Source organism: Triticum dicoccoides, chromosome 7A, assembly GCF_002162155.2.
Source record: "Triticum dicoccoides isolate Atlit2015 ecotype Zavitan chromosome 7A, WEW_v2.0, whole genome shotgun sequence".
Classification (NCBI taxonomy): domain Eukaryota; kingdom Viridiplantae; phylum Streptophyta; class Magnoliopsida; order Poales; family Poaceae; genus Triticum; species Triticum dicoccoides.
This window is the reverse complement of record NC_041392.1, coordinates 690,731,771-690,746,305: the sequence shown is the minus strand read 5'-3', so window position 1 is coordinate 690,746,305 and position 14,535 is coordinate 690,731,771. Positions and strand designations below refer to the sequence as shown.

The following is a 14,535-nucleotide window of genomic DNA, read 5'->3' as shown; positions in this document are numbered from 1 at the left end:
ATAATTTGTTTACCTGATGCCTTCACTCCAGGTAATCTGTTTGTCTGACATTTTGCTTTTTGATTCAGTGCGATCACTAATGGGGAGAACATAAAACTTCAATTGAGGGCACTGTGATTCTCTAGCTACATGTATCATGTAAGTAACGTCTTTCCATGAATCTTCTATTCATTATATAACCTCTCAGGCCCTTACAAAAGTATCTCTGTTGACTCGATTTCTTTCTGCTGATTCTTATAGGGTCACCAACCACACATGTAAAAACCATGTCTCCCTAGTGTAATTTGGTGATTTATTTACATGTGGCACAGAATAGTTCAGAGTTCACTCCGAGAAAGAATTGCTTTGCATGTACATTTGCTAAAAGACGGATGTGCTGAACTTTCGACGGTTCCGGTTAGTTGCTGACATAACCTTTCCTTTTTTCATTGATAGGTCCAAAAGATATCCTTATTTCACCTTTGTTTATAGGTATTTAACGTGAGGAATTTTATACTTTTGGAGTGGAGCTATCAAATATATATTATGAGTTTCTAAAACATCTATTATAAGGTAAAATCATTATATACATATTATTTTTTTTATGTTTCATGTGAGTCGAATCTACCGCAGCCATATGGAAGTTTTGGAAGGCACAGCTTATTGCATGATCACGAAGAAATTATTGGATAGTTCATCATTTTTATGTTTGTATGAACAAGGATTTTTGGTTGTTTGGCCTCACAAAGGTTCTTTGTTGAGCAGGAGTTGAAGAGAGCTTCCTCTGCCCCAGCAGATTCTGAGAAAACCAACCAGCAGAGAACATGAACAAATATAGTGACAAGAAAGGGTGGAGCTGAGTACACCACACATGGATATGATGGTCTCCCCTATGTTCTTTTTGGCAATCCACTTAATCACTGACTCAACTTTGAATGGGTGAGCTAACAAGCCCGTGTTATGTCTTCCCTCTTTCTTTGTAAGTGGATGATTTCAGATTGCTCGTCATTATTCAACAACTATACTTGTGATAGAAAAATGTGCTAAACTGTAGTACTCCCTCCGTCCCATGATAAGTTTCGCTATACTTGTGAAAGACTAATGTATATTCTTCTAAAGTTATAATACATTCATGGTCTGTGTATATCATTTGTATGTTGCAAACCTGAGTCGGGCAGGCAGCAACTGATTTCTTCATTTGCTATCTTTATATTCTTCAAAGCAATAAAAGTGTATGCGCATTTATTGAGATTAGGGGAGTGTACTGACAAGTGACAAGCATATTTCCTTGCGTGTCGTCCTCGATGCTGCTTCGTTAGTTCACACAGTACTTCTCTTAATCACTTTTGTCGCAGATGTTTGACACATCCAACTACCATGTTGATTTTCTGATCATTCTTTGGTCTGGACTATATATGATATATGTATTATATCATCAGCACAATATGATTCTTCTTCTTCTTGCAGGGCGCTTCTGATGCACAGATGGTGGCGGTGAAGCAGCAGGCCCGAGAGAGCGTGCAGGGGAGGAAGGAGTTCCTGGTGGAGGTGCTGATACTGGCGGTGCTCAGCCACCCTAACTTCGTCAGCCTGATCGGCTTCTGCGCGCATGGGACAAGCGGCTGCTGTTGTACGAGTACATGCCCTTCGGCAGCCTGGAGAGTCATCTCTTTGGTAATACTTCTCAAAATTATTTAGACTTGCTAATAGAGCATTCGATGTTTAGCTTCTGCCAATCTGTACATTCTGTTCTTAGATTTATTTTCCCTCAATACCTTGTTTAGTACAAGGAAGGACTGATATTATTCCCCAGTCAGGGTCGTTGATTATTGTTTATTTTATCATAGTTCAGTGTTTTTCATCTGAAAATAGATTCAAATGTGTACAGAGTAAGGGTTGTTAAATTTTTATCTATAGTCCTTCATCACCATCATCGAGTCGCTGGAAGGTGGGAAGCAGAGAGGATGTGTCATAGGAGGATTCCATCAGATTAGTTAGAAATTAGAATGCCGCTCAAGCTAGCATTAAGGTTGGTTGCTTTTCATGTCAAGTCAAAACCCCTCTGTTAGATATGCCGCGGCCCAAAGTCTCCTCTTCTTATACATTCGCCTCAACCATGTTACAGTTTTTTTCGACTGCCATCTTTTGGAAAATGCGTGCCATCTCTCCTCAAACGTTGCGGTGGACGTGTTGTAGTACAGAAGAGTTCGGAACTCCTTCAAGGACTTGTGACTGAGGTGAATCTTCATATTTTTCTCTATGTGCCACGTACATATACGGTGCCACACGTCTGGCAAGACTTCGCGAATTGCCTTGATCATCGCAGCGTTGGCATCTGTGATAACACTCTTAGGCATCTTTTGACACATGGACCTCAAAAAAGTCTGCAGAAGCCACACGTATGTCTCCTTGGTCTCGTCCGAAACTATGGCACAACCAAAAACAGTGGTCTTCCGGTGATTGTTAAGACCAACAAAAGGTATGAATGGCATACCATAGCGGTTCATCTTGTACATGCTGTCAAATACAAGCACGTCGCCGAAGTCCTCATAGGCATGACGAGACTGGGAGTCACACCAGAACATCCTATTCAAATGTCCTTCCTTATGTAGCCTATACTCGAAAAAGAAGCTAGGATCCCTCTGTTTCCTACTGGCCATGATGCCTATGGTTGTGGTAGCATCACCTTTTGAAAGCAGCTTCCTCTTCTCCTTGGCGCAAAGGTTGTAGCAATCCATCATGTCGTGAATTCTAATCCCTGCAGCTCCCATGGACATTATCTCATGCTTCTGGTACTCTTTGATTTTTCTGTGGGACCAAAAAAAAGGTACCTCGTCCGGTCCTGCCAACATATGACTATGCTTATCCTCAAAACTTTCAACATACCAAACCCCACGCTTTTGGTCAAGCTTGACGGTCAGGTGTGCTTCGCAAAAGCAGCCTGTCTCGGCTCTGAGCCTACGGTTGTGTCCTTCCTCGGTTAGCAACTTGCTGTCACGTTTCCCTTGTCTTGAACAAACAAACCGCCTATAACGCATATGACGTGACTCTGTTTTGCTATACCTGACCTTATTCTTTCTAATGCTAAAACCATTATCTCTAGCATAGCTATTGTAGAAATCATACGCAGCATCGTGAGACGTAAAGGTCATTTCCATTATCTGCATGAACATATCCCTCTTATCATCTGCACTGGCAGTATCTTGGACATTCTTTGCCCCATCATCTTGTGTCACCTACACAATCAAACCACAGCCATGAAAACAGATTTCTATGGTTTAACATTACTTACTTCCATAGAACATTGATTACACACATACCTCACTCATGATGACCGACGACTCGGACTGCCCAGAACCAGGTGCATCTAATGATTCGTCGTTAAGGCCTGTCTCCGCGTCGGATTCACCGTAATAGTCATACGCATTATGACATTCGGAAATGAACTGAAAAATACAATACAAATACATAATTACTTATCATATAATATTCCATAAGAAATTCAATTTGCATGCCAACAAAAAATTTCACTTACGTACCTGACTAATGTAATCTTCATTCGAGAGCTCCGAGTTGTTTTCCTGATCATCATCAAGCTCATCGATCTATAAATTTTCAACACAAATATTTAATGTTGTCGGATGCCACCAAAAAATTACAACATGACAATGCCACTCACATTAAGATCGCCCCATTCGTTCCCATTCTATGGCCGATCTTCACGATCTGAATTTTCATCACCTGACCAATCTTCTATCCAGTCTTTCATCAGTTCTCCAAACTCCATGTCTACCATGATATCGGTTAACTCCTTGTCTGCCATTTCCTACAACCAATAATATGTATCATCACATGTGCAAACATTATCAATGATGAAATATAAAACACATAGCACACGATCACGGATATTATGTAAACAACCGCAACCGAGGCCGTTCAGATCTGCCAAACTTAGTAAGGAAGATGGCCACGACACCCGTTGTGATCACTTTCAATCGCGAGGAACTGCACGATCTCAAAACCTAGCTAGATCTGTGATTACCTCTGCCGCCGGATACCTAGGTTAGCCGCCACATCAAATAACGATACTGGTGGTGCGCACAGCCGACGGCAACCGACGCTATGTGAACCCAGATCACGAGGAGCCGCACTACCGGAACAAGATCCACGATTGCATGCGCCGCCGGGTAGCTAGGTTACCCGCTCCGCTAGGTTAACCAGTGCCATTGGCGCGGCGGCAGTTCGTTCGATGTTGCCGCGAGCAAGACTAGAGGGTGGACGCGGGATGCGGTACCTGTGCGCGATCGTTTGAGATTCACGACGTTGTCGCGCCCGCTGTCCGACGAGATAGCCGGTGACGAGATAGCCGCCGATGGAGATCTACTACATGACTTATGGAGCTGCGTCAATGCTCGCGAGATTGATGGAGCTGCTCGCATGAATGATTGGATTCGGCAGGTCTTATGTGGACGTGGGGTCGTGTGATGTTTTTTTTTTCGAACCAGGGTACGGTACGTATACAGTCTGGGTTATACAGGGCTAGACAGGGCTTGGATCTGGGCTGCGGCGGGCCAGGAAAAAAACAAATTCGCGGGGATAAAAATACCCCTCCGAAATTAGGTTAGGGGGAGCACCGGAGCAGGCCTCTAGTAGCAGAGACCTCGAGGTAAAAATAAAGTTACATAAATATCCTCTAAAGCAGTACATCTTCACCTTCTTCCAAGCCTTCGGAGTTCGGACAAGTTCACACAAACTCGGTTCAAATAATGCCAATTATCATTATCTAGTCCATCAAAAATCACTTACCGAAAGAGAGAGTTGGTTCGTTCGGAGCTGGCACCATCTAGATCTTACGTGAGGCAAAGCATTCCAAGTGCAAGTCGCAAAATCTGCCTTGAAACTTCGTGAGGTGGGTGCATGTACCGGTGAGCGGATCGTAGACTTGTAGCGTCCGAGTTAACATGCGTGTATGGAAGCTACAGATGAGCAACTTATGACCATCACCCATCTTCCTCAAAGGTATCAGTGTGCCGACAGTTGAAGTCATTGGAATTATCAACGACTTGATCCAGATGCTTTTGGTACAATCTTTCAGGAGCCATACGTTCATGCATAGATTATTGGTCTTCCTCCAGTTGAACCATATATTTTGTACGCGCCATAATCTGTAACTGGTGACTTACTATGGTTGGACCCTTAATCGACTCCTTCCATTCCTCAGTCTCGAGATCATAACAGAATATATAGTCCTCCTTCGCTGGCATCCTGTGTAATGTGCAAAGGAAGTGCATGACACCATTGACCATGACCACGGAGTTCGAGCAAATAGTAGCTAGAGTACATGTTTGGGGCTAGAGGGGTCACCACGGCCTCCACCTGCCTCCATTTGGCGTCTTCTTCTAGAGTGAATACCTTCCAACCCTGGTAAGGGAAGGAGGTAAAAGCATCCCATATACCCTAACTTGCATGAAATGTGATGATTTAGTTCCAAATTTGCAAAATGCAACTCCACCATACCCCAACTTGCAGTGGATGTGACGATTTGTCCCGCGCCTATAACAGCGCGACAATTGGCAGCCACATGGCCAGATCGGTCCTCGCCTGCACTTTTACAAAAAAACACTCTGCCGTCTTATCTAATTAACCTGCGCTACAGGGCAGCTGAATTAAATCTGTCTGAAATCCCATTCGCTTCCTGAAGAGCCCTATTTATTTGTTGCTGGAGGCCGGCGGCTCAGTCACAGTAGCGACAAGCTGGCAAAACCATACAGTAAGCTACTGCGAAATTGACGGCAATGTGTTGCACATGTGAAGGATCACGGCTTGCATGGGCATGAATAAACAACCAACAAGTAGACGTGCAACTGATTGTTCTGCAGGCGCTACTATACGTGTTGTGTTGCTATCCATCAGGCCTGATGAACGGAATGCATTTGTTACGGGGACAGTTCATTTCTTTTTCTTTTCCTCTGATCTACTAGTATTTCATCTTTTTCTATTGGCAATGGCGAGCATATATCCCTGTAAAAGGCAGCTCTTCTATTGCTGATAAGTTTATCATATCATCTACAGCAGCAGGTGTCTCTAGCGTGTGAATGCATGCATGCGGCCATGGGCGCGCTCCATCCCTGCCTGCCATAACATTAGCTCTGCACTGCACCGCTTCTCTTTCTCTTTCCAAACTTAGCTCATGCATGCACCTGGTGTGTTGAGGTACACAATAATCACAAGGTGTGCATATAAATACTAGTGTATAAAACGGCGCAAAAATAAAGCTAGGTCAGAATGGATGCTAAGAGCAACTCCAATGGGGCCAAAATGAAACTGATGAGCTATGCTACATTCAAAATGTTCCTCTATGCTACATATAAATACCTAGACACTTCTAGTACCAAATATGATATGCTTCAATTTTTGAAAAGGAGACTGATGAGCTATGCTACATTCAAAATGTTCCTCTTGCACCCCGGCATCCCCTGCTCTGGCGCCACCAAGGACACCGACACAGTCAGAAGGTCGACGCCGAAGAGTTTCATGGCCTTTTGCACGGGCGCGTGATGATCGGCGAGGTCCACGGGGTGGCGTTGTTGGTGTTCGGTCCGGACTTGCAGTCCATGAAGAGCTTAGTGTCTTCGCTAGTGCTGCCAGCGGCGGAGCGGTAGAACCCGACGATGTCGCCGGCGCCAAGGCCCTTCCCCTTCACGAAGCGGCTCCAGCCCTTGGTGAAGACATAGCTCTGGCTGTTGTTCTAGTACGAGTAGCGGAAGCGCCACACCTTGTCGGCGCCATCCTCGAATTCAGGAGGCCCTTGCTCTCGCCGCCTGCGGCCAGGAGCTGGAGTGGGAAGTGCTTTTCGACGTGCTGCTTCGGTATCACCAGCCTGTTCAGCTTGTCCACGTCGCTGGGTGTGACCGTCTTGTCGAAGAGGTGCTTGCGCGCGGTGGCAAGGGAGGGGGCGAGCCATGCCCGCCAGCGTGCGAGGTGGTGGGCGTGGAGAGCGCGGTTGACGCGGCGAAGGCACGCTTGCTCTGGGCTAGCTCGTCGAAGTAGGTGTGCTTGTGCAGCATGTCGACAACCTCAGACTTGGAGCGCGCGGCGAGGAAGCGGAGCTCGGCGGCGGCGTCGGGGTCGGCGTCCGCGAGTGGGCGGAAGTTGGTGACGGTGTGATTGAAGACGGTTCGAACATTCTGATCACTCAAAATTATCACCCAACAACTTTTCGTTCTTTGTTAATCTTGAAACTATCGCCACGGCAACCCGTAGAAAAATGCAACATGAGTGGTATTTATAATTTAGTCAAGCTTTTTTTTACGTATTTAGTGAAGCTTTCTAATTAAACTTGGAAACTAACAGTTGCTGGTTCTGAACCGCACCTTAGACTGTCCTTAGCTACTGATTCTAACCAAAAAAAATTCTCCCCTGTAATAGTGTAAACCTCAGATCATCTCAGAGATTTTTTTTTGGTTGGCGCATATTGGCACATTGATGCGCTACAAGTTTCCAGGAGGCGTGCAAAAAAACGCATTTGGCCAGCTTCCATGAGCTCCATGGAGTACTTTCTTTCTTGTTTGGTGGATGCTCAAGGTTTCGATTTGTAGCGCGGGTTAATTAGACAAGATGGCAGGGTGTTTTTTGCAAAAGCGCAGGCCAACGACCGGACCGGCCACGTGGCTGCCCATTGTTGTGTTGTGATAGGCCCGGGACCAAATCGTCACATATAGTGCAAGTTGGGGTATGATGGAGTCGCATTTTACAAATTTAGAACTAAATCATCACATTTTATGCAAGTTGGGATACCTGAAGTGCTTTTACCTCGAAGGGAAGTTGCCCATGTGGCACAACATCTACAGGCCGGACCACGGCTGTCCCAGGTGACGCAGACTTGGCCGTCACAGCCACAGGTCACAACCCACGCTGGTGGCGAGGAGGTGCGGGTCGGCACGGGACTTGTGTGTGGCAACGAACGTCCGCCTGGAGATGAGCGCGAGTCAGGGCATCTCCAGCCATTCGGCCTCTCAGGACGCCTAAATAAAGCGGCCTGAGGGCGTGCCGGCGCTAGTTTGGCCCCTGGGGTGACCTAGCTCCCAGTCACGCCCCCAAGCGCCGGCCCCGGGATGCGGGAAATTTAAAACTTGGTCGTTTCCGCCCTTAAAAGACGTCACAAATCCGGCGATCGAATGTAGTCTGGCGTTACCAAAAACAGAGCGTCGCACGCCGCAAGTTCGCGTGCATGATTCACTCGGTGGGGTCGGCTCCAGGCGTTGGCGGAGTCGGCGTGCACGGGCTCGGCGGTGTCGGAGCTGCTTCGGTGCTGGGCTGTGTCGGCGCGGCTTCGGCACTGCTGGGCGGCGACGTAGAGGCGTCGTTCGGGCTTGGCGTCCGTGTGGTCGTGGGCGCGGGAGCTTACATCGTCGGCGTCGTCGGCGTTGCCGTCCGCATCTGATTCAGGATGAGACCGCGCTCCGCCGTGTACCACGCCCTGAGCTCCTCGTCGTCGCTCTGGAGCATGTCCGCCCCGCCCATCAAAAAAGCCATGTCGGCGTTCCTCTTCTTCGGGGCGACGTTCGTCCGGAGCAGGTCGAGCTTGATGGCGCTGTTCTTCATCAGCGACAACCACCGCGCCTCGGTCTTCTCTTCACGTAGGACGGCCCGGGCCTGGGCGTCGGCGAGGCAATGCTCGATGGACTCCTGCACTCGCGCGGTTGTCGCGTCGGCGTTTTTCCCCTTCTTTGCCAATTTGTGGCCGTCCGGCCGCCCCTCACTCGCGCCCGGAGTCGTCGCGTCCGGCTTGTATGTCTCCTTGGCCTTGTCGAGGGCACGTCGGACATCCACCCACTTCTCGCACTTGTCAATGCACTTGTAGACGTGGAGGTGCTTGAAGTCGGCGTCTTGGTTGTCGCCCCGATACATGGCGAACATACGCAGCAGCTGCGCGGAGGAACAAACAGTTGGCGGGCGGCGGGCGTAGCCGACGAAGATATGCGGGCGAACGGCGTGCGTACCTGATCCTCAACGCTGGCGCCGCTCTCCGAGCGAGCCGCGACCTCCTCGACGATTCCATGCCATTTGTTGCACGCCAACTGGACATGCCCCCAATGGTTCGCCATCGCCTTGGAGCCGCGCTGCATGTAGACGCCTTTGAAGTACGGGTCGACGAGCTACCGCTCGTCGAACTCGGCCTTGATACGGTCCCAGTACGTCTCCAAGCTCTGGTTCACGCCGGTGGTCGGGTCGAGGCAGACAACTTTCCATGCTTCGGCGAGGCATTCCTCCTCCTTGGACGTCCACTTGATGCGCGGTTCGCCTGACCTAGCCGCCCACTTCTTCTTCTTCTGGCACCCCTTCATCGGAACAGGAGCCGGCTCCTCCTCCTCCTCCTCCTCGTCCTCCTCCTCCTCCTCGGGTTCCTGCGCTTCGTGCGCGTCCTCGCCGTAGACGTAGCCGAGCTCGGCCTCCATGTCACCGTTGAGATCCACTACCTCGTCCTGGGTGGCGAACCCGGGAGACGCGGCGGCCGCGGTCGATCCTGTCGCGATGATGTCGTCCATGTCGGCTCCTGTGTCGTCGGCGTCGTCGAGGTGCGAGAAGGGCAGCGGACCACGTTGGAGATGGGGCGTCGGTGTGGACGCGTAGGCGGCGGGCGGCGAGTAGTTATATGGAGGGTACTGCACGCCGACGAAGGCGGGCGAGAGTGTGCGCATCGCGGGGTGGCCATGGGGGAAGGTCACGTTTGGGTTGAACCCCCCGTGCGCGTCGTCGGCGTAGCCGGGCGACGACGATCCCCATGGAGAGTCGACGCCTTGCTGTCCCCAGGGCGCGTACTGAGCGTGGCTGACGCCACCGCACGCGCCGCGTTGTCGCGGGCCTTCTTGGCAATGGCCCTGTTCCGCCGGTCGGTGGTGACTGCGTCGCGTCGCTGAACTTCCACCCTCCACTCGGCGCTCGACATGCCCGGTGGCTTCGATGGCGGCGCCCTCGGCTTCCTCTGCTTCGGCTGGGCCACGGTGCCAGTCGTGGTTGCCGCCGCGCGCGGCATGACGTACTTCTTCGGCGGCATGGCGGCGACTGGAAGGCGAGCTGGAGGGGGTTTGGCGGGAGAAAGGGAGAGAATGGCGGGAGGAAGGCGAGCGAGCGGGAAAGATGCGAGGAAAAAGCGTCAAGAAACGGCGGGAAAAGGCCCTCGGGTCGCCGCCAGGGCGGGCCCACGCGCCTTTTTCGCTTGCGCCGGCTCCCCAAACGCCCCCCAAGGCGCTGGGTTCGGCCTGGGTCCGCCGGAACCAGTTTTTGTCCGAGCCGGCGAAAAAGGGGTTCTGGGGACGCGACTAGGCCTTTTTTTGGCGCCGGCGCAGCAAAATCGTCTGGAGAGGGCCTATTAGGGACGCGGCCGAAGATGCCCTCACCCTTGGACACACACCGGAGTCTGCACCTGGAGACTTCACCGGCACCCACGAGAGTATCTCGGAGATCACGCCGCCTGGTAACGACGGCAGCATCGTCGGCAATGCGGCGACAGAAACACCCAGACTTCGAAGTATTGCTTTGTGATTGATCAGATGCGTGCGTATATTTGTACACCAGCGGCTTGGACTTGGAGAACGGACCAAAATGGACCCAAACCTCGAAAAAGATTCGGATTCGTGCAGGGGCCACAGTTGTATTTGTATGCCAAGTCGAGTGCAAGATGGATAACAATAAGGAAGCTGATCTCATGCTTAGGGAGTTGTTTGGTTTCAATAAGTCACCTGACTTATAAGTCAGGTGATTTAAAATCAGTGACTTATAAGTCACGTCTGTTTGGTTGTCATCTGATTTATAAGTCATCCGATCACACATTTTCATTTTATATTTTTATGTAAAGGTAGTGGGACCCAAGCAAAAGGGGGTGACTTATAAGTTTTAAGTTGGGGTGGAGCAACTTATGACTTATAAGTTAGGGTGACTTATAAGTTGGGTCTGTTTGGCAAAATAAGTCATTTTTTTTACTTTTCGACTTATAAGTTGGTGACTTATTTGAAACCAAACAGGGCCTTAAATAGCACACGTACCCAAGGGAAAACTGTTGGGCATCACAGCTGCATGGAATTCTTATACTCCCTCCTATCCATATTACTTGTCTTTGATTTGGCATGGGTTAGATGCATCCGTATCTAAAGTCTAAACAAATCTAAGACATGGTGTGTTAGGCTATATATGGATTTTTTTTCGAAAAGGGGATCTCCCCGGCCTCTGCATCAGAGCGATGCATACAGCCATCTTATTAACCAGATAAAAAGGTTCCAACAAGGGCTCGAAGTCTCCAACTGGAAAAAGTGAAAAAAAAAGCTCACACAGAGCTAAAATGGGCTAGAAACACAAACTAGCCAAATAAAGGACACCACAACCGGCTGGCTAAAGAGAGATAGGTAAACTAATTGCCTATCCTATTACATGACCGCCATCCAAACCTGTTGAAGACAATTGTCTAGATCCCTTCTAGCCAAATCAAAGACAAGTAATATAGATTGAAGAGAGTATGTAGTTTCAAAAACCCAAGAACCAATAAAGACATAGCAGAATGAAAATAGACTGTCTTGGTGATATCAGACAAGAGAAACCAGGTGTTACAATAATTGGTGATAAAAACTGACTGTATTTCAGTAAACAAAAGATGATAAAATGGACTGAACAAACTGAAAAAAAAAAGAGAAAAGGCACGAGCAGCAGAAACCTCGGAACAAAGTTAGTTACATCGAATTCCTTTGAAGCAGCCATCTCTGGCTCTACTCTTGGCATGTTCACTCTTCACCTTCTTCCAAGCCCCACAACAAACATAAGTTTTAAGACAATGCACACAAGCTCGGTTCACATAATGTGAAAACACCCCTATGAGGTCTCTCAAAAAATTATCAGCTCTTACGTGAGACGAAGCACTCCAAGTCACAAAAAAGAATGTCATTATAAATGTTGTGTTCAAACTTCACGAGGTATGTGCAAGTACCGGTGAGCGGATCGTACACTTGTAGCACCGAAGGTGCCATGCGGCTAGAGAAACCATACAAAAGCATCTTTGGACTATCACGCATCATCCTCAAAGGTATTATCAAACAAGTGATTGAATTTGTGGAGACCGTGTATACCTTTACCCAGGTGCCTTTAGCGTGCTCAGTCAGGAGCCATACGTTCGTGCACACATTGTTGGTCAAGTGTTTCTCTGACTGAACAAAGCAGTCATTATTGAACCAAACAAGATATTTATGAATACATCCATTTGTATCTCATCACTTGTTGGGCCTTTGAGCGTCGCCATCCATTTCTCACTCTCGAGATCAAGGCGGAATATATAGTCCTCGCATGATGTTACCGATGCGTAAAGAAAGTGCATGACACTGGTGATTGTGACCACAGATCCCCGGTCATATATGGTAGACTGCGTGGCTGCGGGAAACCCCACCTGCCTCCACTTGGCACCATCTCCCAAGGTGAGAACCTTCCAAGGCTGGTGAGGATTGTTGCCCATGAGGCGTACCATCTTGTATGCGCCAGACGGGGCCGCACAACCGACCTTGAAGGCCCCGACATAGACGTCAGAGGATGCTCCATCATCCAACTCCGTGGCTGTCATGAGCACACTTCCGGTCGCCGGATTGATCACTTTGGCCACAAAAAAGTCCGAGGCCTCGAGGAAATCGAAGGTGACACAGACTAGGGCGTCGTCACGACCGTAGCAGATGGTCCAAAAGGCGCCTACGCTCTTGTTCACTCGCACGACTTCACCATTCACGTCCACCAACTGTAGGTCGCCACTTATCCTGCCGTCTTCCTTTTTGTGGTAGCTGGCGGCGAGGAGGAGAAGCTGCGGGTCGGTGCGGGACCTATGCGTGGCGAGGAACGCCGGCCCGGAGATGAGGGCGTGCCACCCCCTGGACACGCAGCAGAACCTGCACGCGGGCTTCACCGGCACCCATGAGAGTATTTCGGAGATCAAGTCGTCTGGTAACGACGGCAGCATCGCTGGCGACGCCATGACAGAAACGGCCGTAGGTTGTTGAGAGGGCGAGAGAGAAAGAAAAGTATTGCTCGGGGATTGGTCGATGTCTCGTGTAGCCATCTGCTCTATTTTTCGAGGGAATCGTGTAGCCATCTGCTCGATATTTAAGCTTGGAGACCCGGCCACGATGACCATAGACATCGGAAAGGATTCAAAGTCGCCGCAGCACCGCGTTGTATAACAAGTCTGAAAGCCAAAAAACAAAACAATCCAGGGGACTCTTCCCCGATGGGCAAACAAACCGGCCCAGTACACTCGGATTGCGGTGGTAGCCTGCCAATTTGGTCTCGCGCCATTTCTTCCAGGCAGAGCGTGCGCTTCGGTTTGTCGATTTTTTTTTTTTGCCAGGTTTTCTTCTCGGTTTTCTTTTAAAAGAACTAGAAGAAAGAAATTTGGGAACAAAAGCATTTCTTAATTTTTTTGACGGAAAGACAGCAGAGCGCTGATTTTCATTGATGAAGAAGAAGATAAGGTACATGGTAAACCGGAGGCCCAAGAAAAACAAAACTGGGGTGGCTGGCATTAGTCCGCCCTGAACAAAAGTGATCTAGCGAACTTAAGGTTGCTCAAAGAAAGCTGACATTGGTGCAAGCCCAGCGTGTTGCCAGGTCCTTGCCTCATCGATGATGCGGCCATGAACCTGCTCGGCGAAGGAGGAGACGTGATTGAAAACTCTCGCATTTCGCTCCTTCCAGATGCCCCATGACACAAGCATGCATGAGGCCTTCCAAATGGCCCGTCTCGCCCACGGTAGCCCGGCATTTTGTCGTCTTAATCGCAGCCGCAGCGAGCAGTTTGTGGGCATAGGCAGCGCAGTGAACGGCATGCCTAGCGAGGATGCGGTCCTCTCCCACACGTCCACAGCGAAGGGGCAGGCCGCAATCATGTGGTGGGCTGTTTCCGGCGCGGCATGACATAGCGAGCAGATCGGGTCGTGTTCGATCCTTCGCTTGGCCAAGTTATCCGCCGTCATAATCCTCCCTTGCAACAGGAGCCAGGCGAAGCATTTAGCCCTGGGAGATGCTTTTGCCTTCCAGATTATGGCCTTATCGTTGGTTTGAATGCTGCCCTTAAATTGCATCTTGTATGCAGAAGCCGCCGTGTATTCGCCGGACGTTGTCCACTTCCAGGCAATCCGGTCTTCGACGTTGTCATTGATGGTGATGCTCGTAGCAGCCTCCCAGAGATCACAGAGCTCGTGTAGAATCGTCGGTGTTGGGTTGGGCTTGAGGAGCGTCAGCCAATGGTTGTCAAGCATTTCTTAATGTGTGTGAACATTTAACAAAATGCATGATCAGACTTTTCTAAAAATTATCATGTACTTCAAAAAAAGTTAATCTTCAACCGCAAGAAAAAGTTAATCTTGTACTTAAAATGTTGACTGTGTATTTGTTCAAATGATGGAAAACACCAAATTACAAATGAATAAAGCAACCGAAAAGAAAAACCAAGCGCTGTAGACTATGGCGGGAACGCCCGGGCTGACCCAATTTGAGTTGTAAGACAATAGGCTTTGGGGGGAACCGGCA

The 14,535-nt window shown here is 49.2% G+C and overlaps 1 long non-coding RNA gene and 1 pseudogene across 1 annotated transcript; one reads left to right on the top strand and one right to left on the bottom strand.

The window, feature by feature from the left end:
- The first annotated feature begins 454 nt into the window (after window positions 1-454).
- Window positions 455-1,785, top strand: LOC119328607. Its single transcript, XR_005159053.1, has 3 exons — window positions 455-552; window positions 745-918; window positions 1,447-1,785. It is a non-coding gene; the product is annotated as an uncharacterized LOC119328607 (long non-coding RNA).
- A 4,628-nt stretch (window positions 1,786-6,413) lies between these two features.
- On the bottom strand, window positions 6,414-8,583 carry LOC119333908 (annotated as a pseudogene).
- Window positions 8,584-14,535: the final 5,952 nt, after the last annotated feature.